Source organism: Phyllobates terribilis, unplaced genomic scaffold (assembly GCF_046119375.1).
Source record: "Phyllobates terribilis strain yellow unplaced genomic scaffold, ASM4611937v1 Scaffold_3__8_contigs__length_932513732, whole genome shotgun sequence".
Taxonomy (NCBI): Eukaryota; Metazoa; Chordata; class Amphibia; order Anura; family Dendrobatidae; genus Phyllobates; species Phyllobates terribilis.
The window spans coordinates 617,780,695-617,807,680 of record NW_027362763.1 but is presented as its reverse complement, the minus strand read 5'-3'; positions in this window follow the sequence as shown (position 1 = coordinate 617,807,680).

The following is a 26,986-nucleotide window of genomic DNA, read 5'->3' as shown; positions in this document are numbered from 1 at the left end:
TGGTTCCTCTGCCTGTGTAGAGGTACCTTTTGAGTGGATTGCTGTGGATCTGGTAGGGCTAATAGTGAAATCAGTCCAGGTTGGTTGTAGTGGATTATGCGAGTCATTACACGGAAGCGACTTCTCTTTGTCATACCTCGGCGAAACGTATTGCCCGGGAGCTGTTTGCCATGTTCTGTCACCTTGGGCTACCAAAGGAGATTTTTATGGATCAGGGCACTCCTTTTATGTCCAAGGTCACTAAAGAATTGTTTAAGCTGCTCCAGATCAAGCAGTTGTGCACATCAGTCTACCACCCACGGACCGATGGTCTAGTAGAAAGATTTAATAAAACCCTAAAATCTATGTTAAGAAAGATGGGAAGTACTGGGATATGTTGTTGCCATATCTAATGTTTGCCATCTGGAAGGTACCGCAGTCCTCAACGGGGTTCTCTCCATTCGAACTATTGATATGGTAGACATCCCAGGGGCCTGATGGACATCACCAAAGAGACATGGTAACAGGAGCCCAAATGCTGTATAATCCTTTTATGAGGGGTGGGCTAGTCCCATTGTACTGATTCCGAAACTGGTTGGATTTTTTATGGTTCTGTAATGATTTTTGGAAATTGAATGAGGTATCAAAATGTGACCTTTATCCAATCCCTTTGTGGATGAGCTGATTGAGAGACTGGGACAGGCCCGTACTTCAAGAAGCTCTATCTAACCAAGGGTTACTGTCAGGTGTCTCTGACAGAGTTGGCAAAAGAAAAGACCTCCTTTTGTAACCACAGAGGGTCTCTATCACTGTGCCATCTTGTCTTTTGGGTTTCATGGGTCCTCGGACACATTTGAAAGGCTGATGGACATAGTGTTAGAGCCCCATCAGAAGTATGCGTCTGCATACTTAGATGATACGTGCATACCCACTTGTCACAGGTACAAGTGGTAGTGGATTCACTCAAAGCTGTGGGTTTGACCGCGAACCTAAAAAATGTGCAATGGGTCTTGAGGAAGGCAGATATTTAGGGTACGTGATTGGTTAGGGAATAATTAAAGCCCAAACAAATAAAATCTATGCCATTCAAAACTGGCCCTGGCCTCTTACTATGAAACAGGTGAGGGCATTTCTCTGTATCAGTGGATATTATGGACGGTTTGTACCTAAATTTTCTGGGAAATCAGCACCGCTGACCAATCTCTTAAAGGGAATGGAAATCGGTCATGGTCCGGTGGAATCCTCAAGGGGAGGATACCTTCCAGTCAATAAAGTTGGTGCTGTGCGGACAGGGAGTCCTTATCAATCCCAACTTTAGGAACTGGTTTATTGTACAAACTGATGCCTCTGAGGTAGGTCTAGGAGTGGTTCTGTCACAAGGGGTGAACGGACAACATCTTGTCACCTACTTGAGCAGGAAAATTACCCCAGCAGAGAAAAATTATAGCGTAGTGGAGAAGGAGTTCATGGCCATTTAGTGGGTCTTGGAGTCCCTATGCTATTATTTACTGGAGTGACAGTTCCAACTGGTGACAGACCACTCACCCCTAGCCTGGATGATGCCTCTGATGCTAAGGGAAGGAATGCTCGGGTAACTAGATGGTTTCTGTCCTTGCAAAATTTTAGTTTTTCAGTGGGACATCAAGCTGGCAAGTTGCAAGGGAAAGCGGATGCCCTGTCACAGGCACCTTGTATGATGACAGGTGATCAACCCCACAAGTTTGAACAAAGGGGGGACATGTGAGACAGTGAGGGGAATCATATGCGAGGGCCATTATGTGTCCCCCAGGATGTTGAACCCGCTGGAGTGCAAGTGCCGCAGCTGTGGTTACAATTAGAGATGAGCGTTGTTCGACTCGAACTGTTCGCCAATCTCAAATTCGAGCTGTTTTGGGCGGTGTTCGAGCCGTTCGGCGAACACGAACGATTTGAAAAAAATTCGGCTATCCGAGGTTATGTTCGATAACTGTTCGTGCACCAAAATCATAACTGGATTTTTTCTCAGTAATGCTGAAAATTAATGTTAATACGCAGTTTGAGTGTACAGCGGGGCGGGGGGAGGGGCAGGGGATGGATCTCTGCAGGAATAATGAAGATCTCCATTTTTTTTTCTCTTTCCCGCATTTACAGTGGGGAGGTGCAATCTGTCAGCCTATCAGCAGCGCACACACGGAGCGAAGTGCTTTTTTTCACACAAGCAAGGGCATGTGTCATTGGCAGTGTATGTCACATGTCCTTGCCCTATAAGACCCAGCCATTTTCCCCGTCGCCACCATTTTCTCACTGCTTCAGCTGCGTGTTAGACGGCACCGCTGTTGCTGTGTGCGCTATACCTTGTTAATTTCAAGCCAATTTTCGCACAAATCTACAGATAGCTTGGGAGTAGGGAAGAGTTGTGATTGCAGTCCTTTTAAGGACTAGGTTACAGCATTTCCTACGACTTTTATCAGGCAGGTCTGTGCTCTTAAATAGATAGGTTGGGAGTAAAGACTAATTGTAATTGCAGTCCTTTTCAGGACTAAGTTACAGCAGTTCCTATCAGTTTTTGCCAGGCAGGTCTGTGCCAGTGCTGTGCAAGTTTTTTTCACAGCATTTTGCTAAATCTAGCAAAGCTAATCCTTTTTGGTCTATTGCAGAGTGTGTTAGTCAGTGGAGTAGCCTATCTGTGTTGCAAGCTATACCACCTGTGTATAGAATACCAATTTTTTTACTGCACCTAGTGAAGTAAAACCTTTTGGGCATAGCATCATTCTATTAGTCCATCTATACTAACCTCCACCAGGTTGCAAATTCAATATAATATTTTTCTGCATCGAGCTCTGAAAAAATATTTGGGCTTCTAGCAGTGTGTGGGACTTGGTCTATTAGTCCATCTATACTGACCTCCATCAGGTTGCAAATTCAATATAATTTTTTTCTGCATCTAGCTCTGAAAAAATATTTGGGCTTCTAGCAGTGTGTGGGACTTGGTCTATTAGTCCATCTATACTGACCTCCATCAGGTTGCAAATTCAATACAATTTTTTTCTGCATCTAGCTCTGAAAAAATATTTGGGCTTCTAGCAGTGTGTGGGACTTGGTCTATTAGTCCATCTATACTAACCTCCACCAGGTTGCAAATTAAAAATAATTTTTATCTGCATCTAGCTCTGAAAAAATATTTGGGCTTCTAGCAGTGTGTGGGACTTGGTCTATTCGTCAATCTATGCTAACCTCCACCAGGTTGCAAATGAAAAATAATTTTTATCTGCATCTAGCTCTGAAAAAATATTTGGGCTTCTAGCAGTGTGTGGGACTTGGTCTATTAGTCCATCTATACTGACCTCCATCAGGTTGCAAATTCAATATAATTTTTTTCTGCATCTAGCTCTGAAAAAATATTTGGGCTTCTAGCAGTGTGTGGGACTTGGTCTATTAGTCCATCTATACTAACCTCCACCAGGTTGCAAATTAAAAATAATTTTTATCTGCATCTAGCTCTGAAAAAAATATTTGGGCTTCTAGCAGTGTGTGGGACTTGGTCTATTAGTCCATCTATACTAACCTCCACCAGGTTGCAAATTAAAAATAATTTTTATCTGCATCTAGCTCTGAAAAAATAATTGGGCTTCTAGCAGTGTGTGGGACTTGGTCTATTAGTCCATCTATACTGACCTATATCAGTTGCAAATTCAATATAATTTTTTTCTGCATCTAGCTCTGAAAAAATATTTGGGCTTCTAGCAGTGTATGGGACTTGGTCTATTAGTCCATCTATACTAACCTCCACCAGGTTGCAAATGAAAAATAATTTTTATCTGCATCTAGCTCTGAAAAAATAATTGGGCTTCTAGCAGTGTGTGGGACTTGGTCTATTAGTCCATCTATACTAACCTCCACCAGGTTGCAAATTAAAAATATTTTTTATCTGCATCTAGCTCTGAAAAAATATTTGGGCTTCTAGCAGTGTGTGGGACTTGGTCTATTAGTCCATCTATACTGACCTATATCAGGTTGCAAATTCAATATAATTTTTTTCTGCATCTAGCTCTGAAAAAATATTTGGGCTTCTAGCAGTGTGTGGGACTTGGTCTATTAGTCCATCTATACTGAGCTCAATCAGGTTGCAAACTGAATAGAATTTTTTTCTGCATCTAGCTCTGAAAAAATATTGGGCTTCTAGCAGTGTGTGGGACTTGGTCTATTAGTCCATCTATACTGACCTCCACCAGGTTGCAAATTAAAAATAACTTTTATCTGCATATAGCTCTGAAAAAATATTTGGGCTTCTATCAGTGTGTGGGACTTGGTCTATTAGTCCATCTATACTTACCTCCATCAGGTTGCAAATTCAATATAATTTTTTTCTGCATCTAGCTCTGAAAAAATATTTGGGCTTCTAGCAGTGTGTGGGACTTGGTCTATTAGTCCATCTATACTAACCTCCACCAGGTTGCAAATTAAAAATCATTTTTATCTGCATCTAGCTCTGAAAAAATATTTGGGCTTCTAGCAGTGTGTGGGACTTGGTCTATTAGTCCATCTATACTAACCTCCACCAGGTTGCAAATTAAAAATAAGTATTATCTGCATCTAGCTCTGAAAAAATATTTGGGCTTCTAGCAGTGTGTGGGACTTGGTCTATTAGTCCATCTATACTAACCTCCACCAGGTTGCAAATTAAAAATAAGTATTATCTGCATCTAGCTCTGAAAAAATATTTGGGCTTCTAGCAGTGTGTGGGACTTGGTCTATTAGTCCATCTATACTAACCTCCACCAGGTTGCAAATTAAAAATCATTTTTATCTGCATCTAGCTCTGAAAATATATTTGGGCTTCTAGCTGTGTGTGGGACTTGTTCTATTAGTCCATCTATACTGACCTCCATCAGGTTGCAAATTCAATATAATTTTTTTCTGCATCTAGCTCTGAAAAAATATTTGGCCTTCTAGCTGTGTGTGGGACTTGTTCTATTAGTCCATCTATACTGACCTCCTCCAGGTTGCAAATTAAAAATAATTTTTATCTGCATATAGCTCTGAAAAAATATTTGGGCTTCTAGCAGTGTGTGGGACTTGGTCTATTAGTCCATCTATACTGACCTATATCAGGTTGCAAATTCAATATAATTTTTTTCTGCATCTAGCTCTGAAAAAATATTTGGTCTTCTAGCAGTGTGTGGGACTTGGTTTATTAGTCCATCTATACTAACCTCCACCAGGTTGCAAATTAAAAATAATTTTTATGTGCATCTAGCTCTGAAAAAATATTTGGGCTTCTAGCAGTGTGTGGGACTTGGTCTATTAGTCCATCTATACTAACCTCCACCAGGTTACAAATTAAAAATAATTTTTATCTGCATCTAGCTCTGAAAAAATATTTGGGCTTCTAGCAGTGTGTGGGACTTGATCTATTAGTCCATCTATACCAACCTCCACCAGGTTGCAAATTAAAAATAATTTTTATCTGCATCTAGCTCTGAAAAAATATTTGGGCTTCTAGCAGTGTGTGGGACTTGGTCTATTAGTCCATCTATACTAACCTCCACCAGGTTGCAAATTAAAAATAATTTTTATCTGCATCTAGCTCTGAAAAAATATTTGGGCTTCTAGCACTGTGTGGGACTTTGTCTATTAGTCCATCTATACTGACCACCATCAGGTTGCAAATTCAATATAATTTTTTTCTGTATCTAGCTCTGAAAAAATATTTGGGCTTCTAGCAGTGTGTGGGACTTGTTCTATTAGTCCATCTATACTGACCTCCATCAGGTTGCAAATTCAATATAATTTTTTTCTGCATCTAGCTCTGAAAAAATATTTCAGCTCTTAGCAGTGTGTGGGACTTGGTCTATTAGTCCATCTATACTGACCTCCATCAGGTTGCAAATTAAAAATAATTTTTTTCTGCATCTAGCTCTGAAAAAATATTTCGGCTTCTAGCAGTGTGTGGTACTCATTGTATTAGGCCATCTATACCAAGCTCCACCAGCTTTGAAATTAATAATAATTTTTAGCTGCATCTAGCCCTGAAAATAATTTTTCTTCCCAATAGTGGTAGCAATAGAAATATGGGGTGCGCGCCTGGCTAACAAAAATTTGCGCTTCATAACAAAAAACACCAGCCTAGCGCATTGCATTAATAAGATGGCATCATCGTCTTTCCCATTGCTAGGCCTACTACGCCGGCTAGCATTCCTGTGCCTAAAACGCAATGTATAGGTCCGCGCTAGGCACTATGCTGAGGGGTGTAAAGCTGCTGCTAACGCTTTATAACAATTGAATTGGCAGATTTTCACAGAGCTCTTCCCCAAGGCCCACCCATCGGGCAGCAATTGCCCACCCTCCCTATGGGATCTAGTGGCGAATAGTTGATGCCATTAATCAGAGCGTCAGTTGCCCCGTCAACGTGGCAAGCATACGGTAAGGCATGGGAAGAGTGGACACGACTAGTAGCAGGCAGACGGGTTGACCAATGTGAACAAGCCAGATCACAAGTCACCATAGAATTTCTCCACCAGCTAATGATGAGGGGCATATCAAGGGTGTCAGCGCAGCGGTGTCTGACTGAAGTAGCATTTCACTTCCAACTACTGAATTGGGGAGATGTGACAAAGATTCATCATCAGACAATCCATAAAAGGGTTGAAAAGGGGTCAGTAAAGTCAGGAGTGTAGACGTCCCGTCCCGTGTCACTAAAACTGATTTTTCACATCATATCCCTAACACCATTAACATGACACTCACAATTTGAAGCAACACTACTGTCTACTGCATTTGTGATCGCCTTCTTTGGGGTGCTATGCATAAGCGAATTAGTCCCTCAATCCAAAATTACCACCAGTGGAGGTTTATTACACCAGGACGTAGTCATAGCCAATAATGCAATACGTCTACGCATACGCCAATTCAAAACGGTTCCAGCGGGCAGGGGCACTTGGGTACTTCTACAACCCACAAACGGTACACTGAGTCGGGTAACAATAGTAAAAACATATATAACCATCAGATCACAAAGTAATTTCTTCCTATCACACATTGATGGAATGCCATTATCAAGATACCAGTTCCAAGCTATATTTAATAAATGTATAACACCGGCAGGGAACCACCCCAAAGATTATGGGACACACTCATTCCGCATAGGCGCGGCCACGGAAGCAGCAAGAGCAGGACTGTCAGAAGCGGAAGTTCAGAGGATAGGGAGATGGCGATCCACGTGTTTGGCGAGATACATAAGACCGGATTTGTTATCCTAACGTGGTTTGCTTCTTTTACAGGTGACGCTAAGCCAACAGTGTGGGTGATAGGCCACTCGTATATATATTTGGCAGAAAAAAGGGCGAAAGTCCGCCCAGGCGGGAGGAAATTAGAGTTTCATAACTCATATTTCAACTGGAGAGGTATTAGAGGCCTGCTATGGCCACAGGTACTAATGGAGGTAATCAAGGTAGGGAGAGAGGCAAGAGGTCTGGTCATCTTAGTTATACAGGCCGGGGGAAACAACCTAGGTCATCACAAGAGCGCATAACTAATGGCAATAATGAAAGTAGACACTGAGCGCTTCAGAGAATTTTTCACAAAACTAGCTATAGTATGGTCAGAGGTTGTGCCGATAGCGGTATGGCAAGATGCGCGAGACATCACGGCCATCGAACGGACAAGGCGGGTAATAAATATTCGGATGGCAAAATTTAGAAGAGACAGAGGCGGTGTAGTGATACGACACCGACAACTGGAAGGAGATCAAGCAGGCCTCATACGGCCTGACGGTGTTCACTTAATGGATATTGGACTGGACATATTCCTGTCAAGACTCCAGGACGGAGTGGAACAAGCGTTAAGAGTGATGGGTGGGGGTCAGAGTCCTGCATACGAGTACGCAGGATCCTCCGTGGCCTGGAAATAGAAAGGACATGTTGGAGAGTTACACTTGTTGGACAACTTGCTGGAGTAGAGACCCAGGGCATGCTGCAACAAGCTGAATTATTTTAGAAATAAAATGCCTTTCTAATGGAATGAGTATAAAGAGTTAATAAAGCTGTGACCGATCCTCACCCATCCAGTTGTAAGAGTTACATTATTGTATTGTCAAGAAAAGGGGGGCGGTAGGGGGGCTGAGTGTCTGGGTTTGGTTGGGGGTCCCCACAGTCTGCCTATGCTAGATGCATTTAAAAATTCTTATTAGATACACAGGCGGTGCAGCTTGCTTCGCAGCTGGGCTACTACGCCCAAAGTATTGCCTAGGCTAGATGCAGTTAAAAATTCTACGCTGACTAGCAGACACTGAAGCTTTGGAGCAGACCTCTGAGTAAACAACTCTTCAGACTCAACCATCTGTGCTACCCCAAGCCATAGTGTATGTAGTTTCTTACAGTTAAAAGGGGGGGGGGGAGCGACCCAACCCACCTGGAATTGACGATGCCAACGTCACATAAGACACAGCAAGGGGACTCCAAAAAGAGTCTCCATTTTTTCCCCAAATTGTGGCACAGACACCACTTAACCCTAGAACGCATACCTGGGGCCTCGCAGGCCCGCCCTGTTAATTGTTTTCTATTTTCTGCAAGATTACTTTAGTTAGAATTTTGAAACTCTAGGTATTCTTCATGTATATAGTTGTTTGTCATTTGACTTTGAGTTATTCCATGTTATTTGCACACGGGCCTAAAAGGTCCCAGGTATGTGAAAGTGTAGATTTTTATGGTCATGCGTTCTAGGGTTAAGTGGCATCAATTGCCCCACAGTTGCTTAAAACGATTGGTGAGGTGATTTTACGAAATCCTCAAGCTTTTACTCTCCCCAGGATGACACAGGGGTAGAAAAGTCCTTGCGAATCCATGATTTGTTCATCTTTATGAACGTGAGTCTGTCTACATTATCAGTGGAGAGCCGCGTGCGCTTATCTGTCAGCACACCACCAGCAGCGCTGAACACACGTTCAGAGAGAACGCTGGCTGCGGGGCATGACAAGGTCTCCAAGGCATGAGTGGCGAACTCCGGCCATTTTTCCAGATTGGAATCCCAAAATGAGCAAGGGTCCAGTGACACAGTCATGGCTTCAATGTTTACTTGGAGATACTCCTGTACCATCCTCTCTAGGCGTTGACTATGTGTCAGACTTCTTGTCTCCTGTGGCCTTGTAAAGGATGGTTTAAAAAAGTGGTGAAACGATTCCACAAAATTGCTGTTACCAGCAGATACTGTGTTACTGTTACCGTTTGAGTGATGAAGACTCGACAGTCCCACGGTTGGCAAGTTAGAACTGTGAGATTCACTACGTGCACCACTGGTGTTTTGTGGAAAAGCACATGTAAGATTCTGCAACAGCGTCTGCAGATACTCCTGCATGCGTAAATCCCTTTTTATGGCAGGAATTTACTTTTGTACCGGGGATCTAAGAGTGTGGCAACCCAGTAGTCAGGATTACTTCAAATTCTGACAATCCGAGGGTCATGTTGCAGGTAGTGCAGCAAGAAGGCACTCATGTGTCTTGCGCATCCAGGAGGACCAAGTCCTTGTTGTGTTGGTAGCGAGGTAAGAATCATGCTTCCTTCCTCTGCCCTCTCCCCGAACCACGCACAACAGAAATGTGATCAAGGTCTCCCTCATCTGATGAGTTTTCCAGTTCGTCCTCCACTTCTTCCTCGGCTCCTGCACCTTCCTCAACAGTTTGGCTGCTTCCATGCGCCCTGGTTAATCCCTCTCCCCCACCCTCCCATGCCTGCCGCCTTGGTGCTGCTGACCGTCTGGACCTTGGAGATGTTATACCTTCCGCATACGACTCCTCCTCTACTTCCTCCACCTTCTCTTGTCCCACCACCTGACTCTGAATTCTGTTTAGTGTGTGCTCCAGCATGTAAATCACCGGAATAGTCATGCTGATAATGGCATCGTCGTCAGCACTAAACATCTTCGTCACCATTTCAAAACTGTGCAGAAGGGTGTGTGGCGCCCCTGAGGGTTCAGTCGCCACAGAGTTACTGCATCTCACCCAGAGGTGTGGTATCTCACCCTCAGGTAAGGAAGGCGTATGGCTTGGGACCCTAACACCTGCATCCAACACATACCCGCAGTGGGGGTAGGGCGAGATTACTCCTAAGGGAGAGCACAGTCCCAGGTCCCTAGCTGGTGGGAGGGTCCTATGTAGTGGGTGCTTACGGGAGCACATGACAGGGAGAGTATAAATAGGAAGCCATCTTAGAAAGAGCAAGCCAGTCAGAGGAGGAAAAGTGACAGGAGCAGAGGCTCTGCATGAGCTCTGCTCCGGAGGCGGGCCTAGCCTAGGAGGCCCAGGACTGAAGGAGAGAAGAGAGGAGTGGGAGCAGGAAGGCTCCAGGAACCGAAGGGACCCTAGGGGTACGGGCTGTGCAGAAGGCCACCCATACTCCCGCTGCTACCAGGAGGTAGAGGGGTCAGGCCAGATAAGGGGAACCGGTCCCTCAACTAGCGGAGAAACAGCAAGGCTCAACTAGAAACCGGAGGCTGCAGCATTTCATGTACTGCAGGCCAAAGTCCACACCAGTCTCACTAAGAAGGTAGCCACATAGGACCCAGGGGACGGAACACACGTCGCCCGCCAAGGCCCGAGGATACCGGATAGAAGTGTTACTGGGTGTGAGGTGCAGGGAGAAGGCCAGAGAAAGGACACACAGAAGGGGGTCCTGCTAAGTACTCCAGAGCTATCTGGGGGTGGACTGAGCCCCTCACTGAGTACGCACAGCACGACGGGGGAGATTGCTCTGGTACCTGTAATCTGGACTGCAACAACTGTGAGTAAAGATCTTGGGACGGCATCACACGGACTCTGTGTTCATTACTGACTCCCTGCACTACAACCACCATCATCCACCCACACTGCCCTGAAGCTACACTCTTCCTGTGGGGAGTAATAATACCATTGCTGCAAAACCACCAGCTTCAGAGGACTGTTCCGCAGCGGCGGCCCCTTTTGCCGCACTCCAGAGGTGGCGTAGTAGGACATTATAAAACCCATATATACAAATTACCCTTGGATTGACCGCCCTGGGTCACGGACCGGGTCACCGCCACAGTGACTACAACCCCGGCTCTGGGTACCCCACGGCCCAGGGGGCACGTCAACTTCATAGGTCCCTGATCTGAGACCACTCCTGCAGCGTGATTTGCCCCACCTCTGGATCTCGTTGGCCCAGGCTATACGTCAGAACGTATTGCACCAGGGCTTGTCGGTGCTGCCACAGTCGCTGCAACATGTGCAGAGTTGAATTCCACCGTGTCGGCACATCGCATTTCAGCCGGTGAACTGGCAGGCCCCACGACTTCTGCAGAGATGTAAGTCGTTGAGCTGCGGGATGCGAACGGCGGAAGTGAGCACACAGCGACCGTGCTGTCTGCAGAAGGCCATCTAGTCCGGGATAGTGGGCTAAAAATTGATGGACAACCAGGTTCAACACGTGGGCCATACAAGGCACGTGTGTGATATTGCCCCGGCGAAGGGCCGCACCCAGATTTGCAGCATTGTCGCACACGGCCTTCCCTGGTTGCAGGTCCAGTGGAGACAACCATTCATGAAACTGGGTCTCCAGAGCTGACCACAACTCCTCTGCTGTGTGACTCACATTTCCCAGACATTTCAAAGTAAAAACCGCCTGATGACGTTGAGCCCTGCTGCCAGCATAGTAAGGAGGTGTGCAGGATCCCTTCTGCACAGTTAGAAAGCTTGTGGCATGACCAGACAGGCTTTAGGTGCAGGTGGAGGACCGAGAGGAGGCTGAGGAGGCAGAAGCAGTGGAGGAACTTTGAGATAAAGAGGATTGACGCACAACTCGTGGGGACGGCAAGACTTGGACAGCAGCCCCTTGTCCTGCTGTCACCATAGTTACCCAGTGCCCAGTCAGCGACATGTAACGCCCCTGTCCATGCCTACTGGTACAAGTGTCTGTGGTGAAATGCACCCTGTCACACACAGAGTTTCTCAAATAAGTGGTGATGTTGTGTGCGACATGCTGGTGGAACGCAGGCCCACCTTTCTTTGGGAAGTAGTGCCGACTGGGCATCTGGTACTGGGGCACTGCGACGGACATAAGGTCTCAAAAATCCTCTGTTTCCACCAGGTGGAAAGGAAGCATTTCTGTAGCCAAGAGCTTGCAGATGGTGAAATTCAACCTCTTAGCTTTCTCATGGCTAGGAGGAAATGATCTTTTACTTGTCCACATCTGAGGGATCGAGGGCTGGCTGTTGTGCTTAGACGGTGTTGAGTAGGGTGTCCCCGGCAAACTGCCGGTCTGTGAGGAAGATGCAGGCGGACATGTTAGGTTGCCTTGATCCAAAGGTGGTGCTCTCGATGTCGGAGAGCGCTCAACACCAGCAGGTGTTTCCACTTCCCAATAAACTGACGACCTGCCAATCACACTGGCTGTTGCGGGTAAAAAGTTGGCAGGTCTGCGTCCAAAAACATGTGTGACTGCTGTCCCCCCAGTCACAGAGGATGAAGAGGCTGCGGATGCACAAGATGGGGCAGACAGTGGTTGGCCCGGCCCGCTAGGCCGCATTGTAGCACAGTGAGCTTCCCACTGCAACTTATGCTTCATATCCATGTGACGGTACATGCATGAAGTACTCAAACTATGGATTTTTTGGCCTCTACTTAGCTTTTGGTGACAAATATTACAGATAACACGAGTTGGGTCATCCTTATCGATCTGAAAAAATGCCCAGGCTATGCAAGGCTTAGAGCCCATGCGACCTGAAGAGCCACCACGACTTGTGGTCAGAGGCAGAGTTGTGGTTGAGGATGCAGTTGTTGACGTGCTTCCAGTACTCCGTCTCTGTCCAGGAAGGCGCAACCTAACCTCATCGTCAATAGCATCTGTGACGCCCCGCTGCGCTTGGTATCACAGATCCTAGAAGAGTGCATTGATGGAACCCTCCACAAGAGGCCACCATAAACATTCACACATCTCCACCTTCCACCTCAGAGCAGCAGGGGGAGCCCGTTAGGGATATAAATAGGGAAGGTGGAGCTAGGCAGTTCAGTTCCTCTGAAAAGTTCCTGCAGTAGAGAAGCCTAAGAGAGGTCAGTCTGCAGTGGAGCTTAGTCTCATCTAGAGAACTCAGTTAATAGTTCAGCAGTGGAGCACGAGGCTCCTGCTAGCTGGATTCAGGGAGCCCAGATAGAGCTTAAGGTGTGCCGGCACCATAAGATCGGTGAAGCGTGGCAAGCTGCCGTTAGTGTGTATAGCCTAGTGAGGGCCCAAGTAGGCCGAAGGCGTGTGGCGAGTTAGTACATAAGGGGCAGAGGAGCTTAACCAGCTCACCCCGAAGTATTTACCGGACACCGGATCCGAGCTTACCGGGATCTCTATAACCCAGTAAGGCATAACCGGAATCCCTGGAGAACTACAAGTCGCAGGATCGCTAAGGTGCTGATATGTAACAGAGCCAGGAGACGCTTAGGCCCCTCATACTGGGAGCGTGAACTCCAAGAGAAGGCCCTACCACAAGGTCAGCCAGCGCAGGACAGAGACAAAATTAGGCCTAGCTCCAGGCAGGTCAGAAACTTACTACGCAGAGGCAAGAAACAGGAGGCCCTACACCCGCTCATTGGGGAGGATCCTGATATGCACCCTTCACCCTACAGTGCTCCGGGATGTGCCTGAATTTCCACCAGTAAAAGGTACTGAAGTGACTACCGTGTCCGTTCCCGTTCTTGCTCTGACCCAGCTGGGTCTCGCCTGTCCTGCATTCCCCCTGCATACGCTGCCCTGAGAACTAGCTCCACCTGTGGGGAGCTATACCATCGAGCTGCCTTATCACGGGCCTCAGTGGACTGCTGCAGCGCTGGTGCTTCTCACCAGATACCACAGGTGGCGTCACGAACTCTTATAAAATTAACAATTATCCACCCTTTTAAAGAGTGACCCCAGGGTACGGGCCAGGGAGCCGACCAAGGCGACATCCCCAAGGCCAGGCAAAGGCCCGGGTACCGAGTCATCCCCATCCCCTGGGCTAGTCACATCCTCCTCCACCTCCTCTGCTGACCTCATCAACTGGCTGACTGTGGGTTGACAGTAAGTGGGATCTCCAACCTCGTCATCATCACCCTGTGTGTTCTCACACCCGTCGTCCTCAGAGCCAACCTCTTCCTGCCCTGACCGAAAAGTCAAGTTGTCGCTCCAATCAGGTATTTGAGTCTCATCATTGTCTTCCTCATTGTTTCCACCAACAGGAGTTACAGTTTGGGAACGAGGGTCTACATTATGCTCAGAACCTTCTTCATCTGGTCCTAGATCAGACTTATAAAGATTCTGGGCATCAGTGCAGATCATTTCCTCGTCTGGATTAACAGAAGCTCTGGAGCAGACCTCCGTTTCCCAGGCTATAGTATGAGTAAACAGCTGTGCAGACTCAACCATCTGTGTTACCCCATACTCAGACGGGCAGCTGGAGATTTGGGAGCTGTGAGGAAGCAAGTGCGATTGGGGTGACACCTCTGAGGACTGGAGTGTTTGTGATGTTGAAGTTGAGGTGGAGGAGAGCCCACTTGAAGGAGCACTTGATATCCGTTGAAGCACCTGCTGTTTTTGTGCCTCATCTGGAATTTTTAGCGATTGACGTGGCCGTAAGAAAGGGATCTTATCACATTGTCCACGAAAAGAAGTCGACATCTTAGTTTGGCTGGAAGATGGTCTTTCTTCTGCAGATGTTACTCCCGCCCCACCGCGGGGGAGCTCGACCCACCAGCGGACAGGCACCAGTATTGGGAGAGGGGGGGCTGGCTGTCAGGGTCCATCGCGGCTCTGGCACAAACCCTGCGACACAGAGGTGGCACGGGCAGGAACGGACTGGCCGTGTCGGCTTCGCACTTCTTTGCTTTCAGAAGGGCATGGCATGCCTATATGTGTGTCTCCCCCTCCTTTTACTCCTCCACCTCTTTTCTTTTCGCATGACTATATGTACTTGTCACTTTTCCATGTGTTAGTTGTGTCTTCTGAGCAGTTTGTCAGGTTTTTGACACCTTTGAAGGTGTTTTCTATGTGTTTCTATGTGTTTTTGTTTGCCTGCCATTGGTTTTAACGGTGTTCGAAGGTGTTCGACGAACAGTTCGACAAACAGTTCGGCGAACACACGGGTGTTCGACGAACCAAACCGAACTTGAACACTACGGGGGTGGCTCAACATTAGTTACAATGCAAAATAAAAGAGTGGATTTGGTCAAACTATTTGACCAAGTCATATTTAGTGTTGAGCCACCCCCGTAGTGTTCGAGTTCGGTTCGGTTCGTCGAACACCCGTGTGTTCGTCGAACTGTTCGTCGAACACCTTCGAACACCTTTAAAACCAATGGCAGGCAAACAAAAACACATAGAAACACATAGAAAACACCTTCAAAGGTGTCCAAAAGCTGACAAACTGCTCAGAAGACACAACTAACACATGGAAAAGTGACAAGTACATATAGTCATGCGAAAAGAAAAGAGGTGGAGGAGTAAAAGGAGGGGGAGACACAGATATAGGCATGTCATGCCCTTCTAAAATCCAAAAAGTGAGAAGCCGACACGGCCAGTCCGTTCCTGCCTGTGCCACCTCTGTGTCGCCGGGTTTGTGCCAGAGCCGCGGTGGACCCTGACGGCCAGCCCCCCTATCCCAATACTGGTGCCTGTCCGCCGGTGGGTCGAGGCCCCCCACGGTGGGGGGGAGTAACATCTGCAGAAGAAAGACCATCTTCCAGCCAAACTAAGATGTCGACTTCTTTTCGTGGACAATGTGATACGATCCCATTCTTACGGACACGCCCATCGCTACAAATTCTAGATGAGGCACAAAAACAGCAGGTGCTTCAACGGATATCAAGTGCTCCTTCAAGTGGGCTCTCCATCACCTCAATTTCAACATCACAAATACTCCAGTCCTCAGAGGTGTCACCCCAATCGCACTTGCTTCCTCACAGCTCCCAAGTCTCCAGCTGCCCGTCTGAGCATGGGGTAACACAGATGGCTGAGTTTGCCCAGCTGTTTACTCATACTATAGCCTGGGAAACGGAGGTCTGCTCCAGAGCTTCTGTTAATCCAGACGAGGAAATGATCTTCACTGATGCCCAGAAGCTTTATAAGTTGGATCCAGGACCAGATGAAGAAGGTTCTGAGCATAATGTAGACCCTAGTTCCCAAACTGTAACTCCTGTTGGTGGAGACAATGATGAAGACGATGATGAGACTCAAATACCTGATTGGAGCGACAACTTGACTTTTCGGTCAGGGCAGGAAGAGGTTGGCTCTGAGGGCGACGGGTGTGATTACACACAGGGTGATGATGACGAGGTTGGAGATCCCACTTACTGTCAACCCACAGTCAGACAGTCGATGAGGTCAGCAGAGGAGGTGGAGGAGGATGTGACTAGCCCTGGGGATGGGGATGACTCGGTACCCGGGCATTTGCCTGGCCTTGGGGATGTCGCGGTAGTCGGCTCCCTGGCCCGTACCCTGGGGTCTCTCTTTAAAAAGGTGGATAATTGTTAATTTTATAAGAGTTCATGACTCCACCTGTGGTATCTGGTGACAAGCACCAGCGCTGCAGCAGTCCACTGAGGCCGGTGATAAGGCAGCTCGATGGTATAGCTCCCCACAGGTGGAGCTAGGTCTCAGGGCAGCGTATGCAGGGGGAATGCAGGACAGGCGAGACCCAGCTGGGTCAGAGCAAGAACGGGAACGGACACGGTAGTCACTTCAGTACCTTTTACTGGTGGAAATTCAGGCACATCCCGGAGCACTGTAGGGTGAAGGGTGCATATCAGGATCCTCCCCAATGAGCGGGTGTAGGGCCTCCTGTTTCTTGCCTCTGCGTAGTAAGTTTCTGACCTGCCTGGAGCTAGGCCTAACTTTGTCTCTGTCCTGCGCTGGCTGACCTTGTGGTAGGGCCTTCTCTTGGAGTTCACGCTCCCAGTATGCGGGGCCTAAGCGTCTCCTGGCTCTGTTACATATCAGCACCTTAGCGATCCTGGGACTTGTAGTTCTCCAGGGATTCCGGTTATGCCTTACTGGGTCATAGAGATACCGGTAAGCTCGGATCCTGTGTCCGGTAAATGCTTCGGGGTGAGCTGGTTAAGCTCCTCTGCCCCTTATGTACTAACTCGCCACTCGCCTTCGGCCTACTCGGGCCCTCACTAGGCTATACACACTAACGGCAGCTTGCCGCGCTTCACTGATCTTACGGCACCGGCACACCTTAAGCTCTATCTGGGATCCCTGAATCTAGCAAGCAGGAGCCTCGTGCTCCACTGCTGAACTATTAACTGCGTTCTCTAGACTAGACTGAGCTCCACTGCAGACTGACCTCTCTTAGGCTTCTCTACTGCAGGAACTCTTCAGAGGAACTGAACTGCCTAGCTCCACCTTCCCTATTTATATCCCTAACGGGCTCCCTCTGCTGGTCTGAGGTGGAAGGTGGAGATGTGTGAATGTTTATGGGGGCCTCTTGTGGAGGATTCCATCAATGCACTCTTGTAGGATCTGTGATACCAAGCGCAGCGGGGCATCACAGATGCTATTGACGACGAGGTTAGGTTGCGCCTTCCTGAACAGAGACGGAGTACTGGAAGCACGTCAACAACTGCATCCTCAACCACAACTCTGCCTCTGACCACAAGTCGTAGTGGCTCTTCAGGTCACATGGGCTCTAAGCCTTGCATAGCCTGGGCATTTATTCAGATCGATAAGGATGACCCAACTCATGTTATCTGTAATATTTGTCAGCAAAAGCTAAGTAGAGGCCAAAAAATCCATAGTTTGAGTACTTCATGCATGTACCGTCACATGGATATGAAGCATAAGTTGCAGTGGGAAGCTCACTGTGCTACAATGCGGCCTAGCCGGCTGGGCCAACCACCGTCTGCCCCATCTTGTGCATCCGCAGCCTCTTCATCCTCTGTGACTGGAGGGACAGCAGTCACACATGTTTTTGGACGCAGACCTGCCACCTCTTTACCCGCAACAGCCAGTGTGATTGGCAGGTCGTCAGTTCATTGGGAAGTGGAAACACCTGCTAGTGTTTAGCGCTCTCCGACATCGAGAGCACCACCTTTGGATCAAGGCAACCTAACATGTCCGCCTGCATCTTCCTCACAGACCGGCAGTTGCCGGGGACACCCTACTCAACACCGTCTAAGCAAAACAGCCAGCCCTCGGTCCCTCAGATGTGGAAAAGTAAAAGACCATTTCCTCCTTGCCATGAGAAAGCTAAGAGGTTGAATTTCACCATCTGCAAGCTGTTGGCTACAGAAATGCTGCCTTTCCACCTGGAGGACACAGAGGATTTTCAAGACCTTATGTCCATCACAGTGCCCCAGTACCAGATGCCCAGTCGGCACTACTTCTCAAAGAAAGGTGTGCCTGCGCTCCACTAGCATGTCGCACACAACATCACCGCTTCTTTGAGAAACTCTGTGTGTGACAGGGTGCACTTCACCACAGACACTTGGAGGAGAAACATGGACAGGGGCATTACATGTCGCTGACTGGGCACTGGGTAACTATGGTGACAGCAGGACAAGGGGCTGCTGTCCAAGTCTTACCGTCCCCACGAGTTGTGTGTTAATCCTCTTTATCTCGAACTTCCTCCACTGCTTCTGCCTCCTCAACCTCCTCTCGGTCCTCCACCTGCACCCAAAGCCTGTCTGGTAATGCCACCTGCTTTCTAACTGCGCAGAAGGAATCCTGCACACCTCCTTACTATGCTGGCAGCAGGGCTCAACGCATCAGTGTTTACTTTGAAATGTCTGGGAAATGTGAGTCACACAGCTGAGGAGTTTTGGTCAGCTCTGGAGACCCAGTTTCATGAAAGGTTGTCTCCACTGGACCTGCAACCAGGGAAGGCCATGTGCGACAATGCTGCAAACCTGGGTGCGGCACTTCGCCGGGGCAATGTCACACACGTGCCTTGTATGGCTCACGTGTTGAACCTGGTTGTCCAGCAATTTTTAGCCCACTATCCCGGACTAGATGGCCTTCTGCAGAGTGCACGGTCACTGTGTGCTCACTTCCGCCGTTCGCATCCCGCAGTTCAACGACTTACATCTCTACAGAAGTCGTTGGGCCTGCCAGTTCACCGGCTGAAATGCGATGTGCCGACACGGTGGAATTCAACTCTGCACATGTTGCAGCGACTGTGGCAGCACCGACAAGCCCTGGTGCAATACGTTCTGACGTATAGCCTGGGCCAACGAGATCCAGAGGTGGGGCAAATCACGCTGGAGGAGTGGTCTCAGATCAGGGACCTATGCACCCTTCTGCACAGTCTTGAAATGGCGACGAAGATGTTTAGTGCTGACGATGCCATTATCAGCATGACTATTACGGTGATTTACATGCTGGAGCACATGTTAAACAGAATTCGGAGTCAGGTGGTGGGACAAGAGGAGGTGGAGGAAGTAGAGGAGGAGTCGTATGCGGAAGGGATAACATCTCCAAGGTCCAGACGGTTGGCAGCACCAAGGCGGCAGGCATGGGAGGGTGGGGGAGAGGGATTAACCAGGGCGCATGGTAGCAGCCAAACTGTTGAGGAAGGTGCAGGAGCCGAGGAAGAAGTGGAGGACGAACTGGCAATGGGCATGGAAGACTCATCAGATGAGGGAGACCTTGATCACATTTCTGTTGTGCGAGGTTGGAGGGAGAGGGCAGAGGAAGGAAGCATGATTCTCCTCGCTACCAACACAACAAGGACTTGGTCCTTCTGGATGCGCAAGACACATGAGTGCCTTCTTGCTGCACAACCTGCAACATGACCCCCGGATTGTCAGAATTCGAAGTAATCCCGACTACTGGGTTGCCACACTCTTAGATCCCCGGTACAAAAGTATATTTGCCAAAATAATTCCTGCCATAAAAAGGTATTGACGAATGCAGGAGTATCTGTTGCAGAATCTTACATGTGCTTTTCCACAAAACACCAGTGGTGCACGTAGTGAATCTCACAGTTCTAACTTGCCAACGGTGGGACTGTCGAGTCTTCATCACTCAAACAGTAACAGTAACACAGTATCTGCTGGTAACAGCAATTTTGTGGAATCGTTTCACCACTTTTTTAGACCATCCTTTGCAAGGCCACAGGAGACAAGAAGTCTGACACATAGTCAATGCCTAGAGAGGATGGTACAGGAGAATCTCCAAGTGAACATCGAAGCCATGACTGTGTCACTGGACCCTTGCTCATTTTGGTATTCCAATCTTGAAAAATCGCCGGAGCTCGCCACTCACGCCTTGGAGATCTTGTCATGCCATGCAGCCAGCGTTCTCTCTGAACGTGTGTTCAGCGCTGCTGGTGGTGTGCTGACAGATAATCGCACGCGGCTGTCCACTGAGAATGTAGACAGACTCACGTTCATAAAGATGATCAAATCATGGATTCGCAAGGACATTTCTACCCCTGTGTCATCCTTGGGAGACTAAAAGCTTGGGGATTTGGTAAAATCACCTCACCAACCGTTGTAAGCAACAGTGGGGCAATTGATGCCACTTAACCCTAGAACGCATGACCATAAAAATCTACACTTTCACATACCTGGGGCCCTTTAGGCCCGTGTGCAAATAACATGGAATAACTCAAACTCAAATGACAAACAACTATATACATGAAGAATACCTAGAGTTTCAAAATTCTAACTAAAGCAATCTTGCAGAAAATAGAAAGCAATTAACTGGGCGGGCCTGCAAGGCCACAGGTATGCGTTCTAGGGTTAAGTGGTGTCTGTGCCACAATTTTGGGAGTCCCCTTGCTGTGTCTTACGTGACGTTGGCATCGTCAATTCCAGGTGGGTTGGGTCGCACCCCCCCCTTTTAACTGTAAGAAACTACATACACTATGGCTTGGGGTAACACAGATGGTTGAGTCTGAAGAGCTGTTTACTCAGAGGTCTGCTCCAAATCTTCAGTGTCTGCTAGTCAGCGTAGAATTTTTAACTGCATCTAGCCTAGGCAATACTTTGGGCGTAGTAGCCCAGCTGCGAAGCAAGCTGCACCGCCTGTGTATCTAATAAGAATTTTTAAATTAATCTAGCCTAGGCAGACTGTGGGGACCCCCAACCAAACCCAGATGCTCAGCCCCCCTACCGCCCCCCTTTCATGGACAACCCAATAATGTAACTCTTACAACTGGATGGGTGAGGATCGGTCACAGCTTTATTAACTCTTTATACTCATTCCATTAGAAAGGCATTTTATTTCTAAAATAATTCAGCTTGTTGCAGCATGCCCTGGGTCCCCACTCCAGCAAGTTGGCCAACAAGTGTAACTCTCCAACATGTCCTTTCTATTTCCAGGCCACGGAGGATCCAGCGTACTCGTATGCAGGACTCTGACCCCCACCCATCACTCTTAACGCTTGTTCCACTCCGTCCTGGAGTCCTGACAGGAATATGTCCAGTCCAATATCTATTAAGTGAACACCGTCGGGCCATATGAGGCCTGCTTTATCTCCTTCCAGTTGTCGGTGTCGTATCACTATACCGCCTCTGTCTCTTCTAAATTTTGCCATCCGAATATTTATTACCCGCCTTGTCCATTCGATGGCCGTGATGTCTCGCGCACCTTGCCATACCGCTATCGGCACAATCTCTGACCATACTATAGCTAATTTTGTGAAAAATTCTCTGAAGCGCTCAGTGTCTAGTTTCATTATTGCCATTAGTTATGCGCTCTTGTGATGACCTAGGTTGTTTCCCCCGGCCTGTATAACTAAGATGACCGGACCTCTTGCCTCTCTCCCTACCTTGATTACCTCCATTAGTACCTGTGGCCATAGTAGGCCTCTAATACCTCTCCAGTTGAAATATGTGTTATGAAACTCTAATTTCCTCCCGCCTGGGCGGACTTTCGCCCTTTTTTGTGCCCAATATATATACGAGTGGCCTATCACTCACACTGTTGGCTTAGCGTCACCTGTAAAAGAAACAAACCACGTTAGGATAACAAGTCCGGTCTTATGTATCTCGCCAAACACGTGGATCGCCATCTCCCTATCCTCTGAACTTCCGTTTCTGACAGTCCTGCTCTTGCTGCTTCCGTGGCCGCACCTATGCGGAATGAGTGTGTCCCTTAATCTTTGGGGTGGTTCCCTGCCGATGTTATGCATTTATTAAATATAGCTTGGAACAGGTATCTTGATAATGGCGTTCCATCAATGTGTGATACGAAGAAATTACTTTGTGATCTGATGGTTAGATATGTTTTTACTATTGTTACCCGACTCAGTGTACCGTTTGTGGGTTGTAGAAGTACCCAAGTACCCGTGCCCGCTGGAACCGTTTTCGATTGGTGTATGCGTACAGGTATTGCATTATTGGCTATGACTACTTCCTGGTGTAATAAGCGTCCACTGGTGGTAATTTTGGATTGAGGGACTAATTCGCTTATACATAGCGCCCCGAAGAAGGCGATCACAAATGCAGTAGACATTAGTGTTGCTTCAAATTGTTAGTGTCATGTTAATGGTGTTAGGGATATGATGTGAGAAATCAGTTTTAGTGACACGGGACGGGACGTCTACATTCCTGACTTGGCTGACCCCTTTTCCACCCTTTTATGGATTGTCTGATGATGAATCTTTGTCACATCTCCCCAATTCAGTAGTTGGAAGTGAAATGCTACTCCGGTCAGACACCGCTGCGCTGACGCCCCTGATATGCCCCTCATCATTAGCTGGTGGAGAAATTCTATGGTGACTTGTGATCTGGCTTGTTCACATTGGTCAACCCGTCTGCCTGCTACTAGTCGTGTCCACTCTTCCCATGCCTTACCGTATGCTTGCCACGTTGACGGGGCAACTGACGCTCTGATTAATGGCATCAACTATTCGCCACTAGATCCCATAGGGAGGGTGGGCAACTGTTGCCCGATGGGTGGGCGTTGTGGAAGAGCTCTGTGAAAATCTGCCAATTGAATTGTTATAAAGCGTTAGCAGCAGCTTTATACCCCTCAGCATAGTGGCTAGCGCGGACCCATACATTGTGTTTTAGGCACAGGAATACTAGCCTGCGTAGTAGGCCTAGCACTGGGAGAGACGATGATGCCATCTTATTAATGCAGTGCGCTAGGCTGGTGTTTTGTGTTATGAAGCGTATATTTTTGTTAGCCAGGCGCGCGCCCCATATTTCTATTGCTACCACTATTGGGAAAAATTATTTTCAGGGCTAGATGCAGCTAAAAATTATTATTAATTTCAAAGCTGGTGGAGCTTGGTATAGATGGCCTAATACAATGAGTCCCACACACTGCTAGAAGCCCAAATATTTTTTCAGAGGTAGATGCAGATAAAAATTATTTTTAATTTGCAACCTGATGGAGGTCAGTATAGATGGACTAATAGAGAAAGTCCCACACACTGCTAGAAGGCCCAATATTTTTTCAGAGGTAGATGCAGAAAAAAATATATTCAGTTTGCAACCTGATGGAGGTCAGTATAGATGGACTAATACAACAAGTCCCACACACAGCTAGAAGCCCAATATTTTTTCAGAGGTAGATGCAGAAAAAAATATATTGAGTTTGCAACCTGATAGAGGTCTGTATAGATGGATTAATAGAACAAGTCCCACACACAGCTAGAAGCCCAATATTTTTTCAGAGGTAGATGCAGAAAAAAATATATTCAGTTTGCAACCTGATGGAGGTCTGTATAGATGGATTTATAGAACAAGTCCCACACACAGCTAGAAGCCCAATATTTTTTCAGAGGTAGATGCAGAAAAAAATCTATTCAGTTTGCAACCTGATGGAGGTCTGTATAGATGGATTAATAGAACAAGTCCCACACACAGCTAGAAGCCCAATATTTTTTCAGAGGTAGATGCAGAAAAAAATATATTCAGTTTGCAACCTGATGGAGGTCTGTATAGATGGATTAATAGAACAAGTCCCACACACAGCTAGAAGCCCAATATTTTTTCAGAGCTAGATGCAGACAAAAAATTATTTTGAATTTGCAACCTGATGGAGGTCAGTATAGATGGACTAATACAACAAGTCCCACACACTGCTAGAAGGCCACATATTTTTTCAGAGGTAGATGCAGAAAAAAATATATTCAGTTTTCAACCTGATGGAGGTCTGTATAGATGGATTAATAGAACAAGTCCCACACACAGCTAGAAGCCCAATATTTTTTCAGAGCTAGATGCAGAAAAAAATATATTCAGTTTGCAACCTGATGGAGGTCAGTATAGATGGACTAATACAACAAGTCCCACACACAGCTAGAAGCCCAATATTTTTTCAGAGGTAGATGCAGAAAAAAATATATTCAGTTTGCAACCTGATGGAGGTCAGTATAGATGGACTAATACAACAAGTCCCACACACAGCTAGAAGCCCAATATTTTTTCAGAGGTAGATGCAGAAAAAAATATATTCAGTTTGCAACCTGATGTAGGTCTGTATAGATGGATTAATAGAACAAGTCCCACACACAGCTAGAAGCCCAAATATTTTTTCAGAGGTAGATGCAGATAAAAATTATTTTAATTTGCAACCTGATGGAGGTCAGTATAGATGGACTAATAGAGAAAGTCCCACACACTGCTAGAAGGCCAAATATTTTTTCAGAGCTAGATGCAGATAAAAATTATATTCAATTTGCAACCTGATGGAGGTCAGTATAGATGGACTAATAGAACAAGTCCCACACACAGCTAGAAGCCCAAATATTTTTTCAGAGGTACTGTAGATGCAGATAAAAATTATTTTTAATTTGCAACCTGATGGAGGTCAGTATAGATGGACTAATACAACAAGTCCCACACACAGCTAGAAGCCCAATATTTTTTCAGAAGTAGATGCAGAAAAAAATATATTCAATTTGCAACCTGATGGAGGTCTGTATAGATGGATTAATAGAACAAGTCCCACACACAGCTAGAAGCCCAATATTTTTTCAGAGGTAGATGCAGAAAAAAAAATATTCAGTTTACAACCTGATGGAGGTCAGTATAGATGGACTAATACAACAAGTCCCACACACAGCTAGAAGCCCAATATTTTTTCAGAGCTAGATGCAGAAAAAAATTATATTCAATTTGCAACCTGATGGAGGTCAGTATAGATGGACTAATAGAATGATGCTATGCCCAAAAGATTTTGCTTCACTAGGTGCAGTAAAAAAATTGGTATTCTATACACAGGTGGTATATCTTGCAACACAGATAGGCTACTCCACTGACTAACACACTCTGCAATAGGCCAAAAAGGATTAGCTTTGCTAGATTCAGCCAAATGCTGTGAAAAAAACTTGCACAGCACTGGCACAGACCTGCCTGGCAAAAACTGATAGGAACTGATGTAACCTAGTCCTGAAAAGGACTCCAATTACAATTAGTCTTTGCTCCCACAATCTATCTATTTAAGAGCACAGACCTGCCTGATAAAAGTCGTAGGAAATGCTGTAACCTAGTCCTTAAAAGGACTGCAATCACAACTATTCCCTACTCCCAAGCTATCTGTAGATTTGTGCGAAAATTGGCTTGAAATTAACAAGGTATAGCGCACACAGCAACAGCGGTGCCGTCTAACACACAGCTGCAGCAGTGAGAAAATGGTGGCGACGGGGAAAATGGCTTGGTCTTATAGGGCAAGGACATGTGACATACACTGCCGATGACACATGCCCTTGCTTGTGTGAAAAAAAGCACTTCGCTCCGTGTGTGCGCTGCTGATAGGCTGACAGATTGCACCTCCCCACTGTAAATGCGGGAAAGAGAAAAAAAAAATGGAGCTCTTCATTGTTCCTGCAGAGATCCATCCCCTGCCCCTCCCCCCACCCCGCTGTACACTCAAACTGCGTATTAACATTAATTTTCATCATTACTGAGAAAAAATCCAGTTATGATTTTGGTGCACGAACAGTTATCGAACATAACCTCGAACAGCCGAATTTTTCTCAAATTGTTCCTGTTCGCCGAACGGCTCGAACACCGCCCAAAACAGCTCGAATTTGAGATTGGCGAACAGTTCGAGTAGAACAACGCTTATCTCTAGTCATATTTAGGAAAACCTGATATGGGCTTGCTTTTATTTTAGGAGACATCTATAGGATCGGTAGTGGGATGGATCTCTCTCTCCAGTCCAGGTTTTGGGAGTGTCCCATGTCCATGAAACACATTTAAATTTTCAGTTGAGCTTTGGGTGTGACAGTGTTTGGTTTGCAGGCTTGAGTGCAGCAGCTCTCTGCAGTACATGTCTGTGTGAGACTGAGCACAGGCCAGAGTCAGAGAAAAGAAAGCCACTGATGCACCCACAAGAGATATGGTGGTGTAGCAGCCCACGGCAACGAAGTGTTACGGAGTGTTATGGATGATCCGGCTGCGATCCGGAGGATAACGTTTGCCTTTTTGTTATGAGTTGCCAAAAATAAGGACTTTTAAAGTTGGACTATCCTGGGTCACTGCCTCTTTACTGCATTGTGTGAATACAGCTGCATTACAGTATATATGCATTGGGAAAAATAAGTATTTGATACACTGCCGATTTTGGAAGTTTTCCCACCTACAAAGAATAAAGAGGTCTGCATTTTTTATCGTAGGTACACTTCAAATGTGAGAGACAGAATCTAAAAAGAATTATCAGAAAATCACATTGTATAATTTTTAAATCATTAAATTGCATTTTATCTCATGAAATAAGTATTTGATCACCAACCAACTAGCAAGAATTCTTGCCTCACAGACCTGTTAATTTTTTTTTAAGAAGCCCTCCTACTCTGCACTCATTACCTGTATTAATTGAGCCTTTTTGAACTTGTTACCTGTGTAAAAGACACCTGTCCACACACTCAATCACACTCCAACCTCTCCACCATGGCCAAGACCAAAGAGCTGTCTAAGGAAACCAGGGACAAAATTGTAGACCTGCACAAGGTTGGGATGGGCTACAGGACAATAGCCAAGCTGCTTGGTGAGAACACAACAATGGAAGAAACACAATATGATTGACAATCTTACTTGGTCTGGGGCTCCATGCAGGATCTCACCTCGTAAGGTAAGGATGATTCTGAGAAAGGTCAGGAA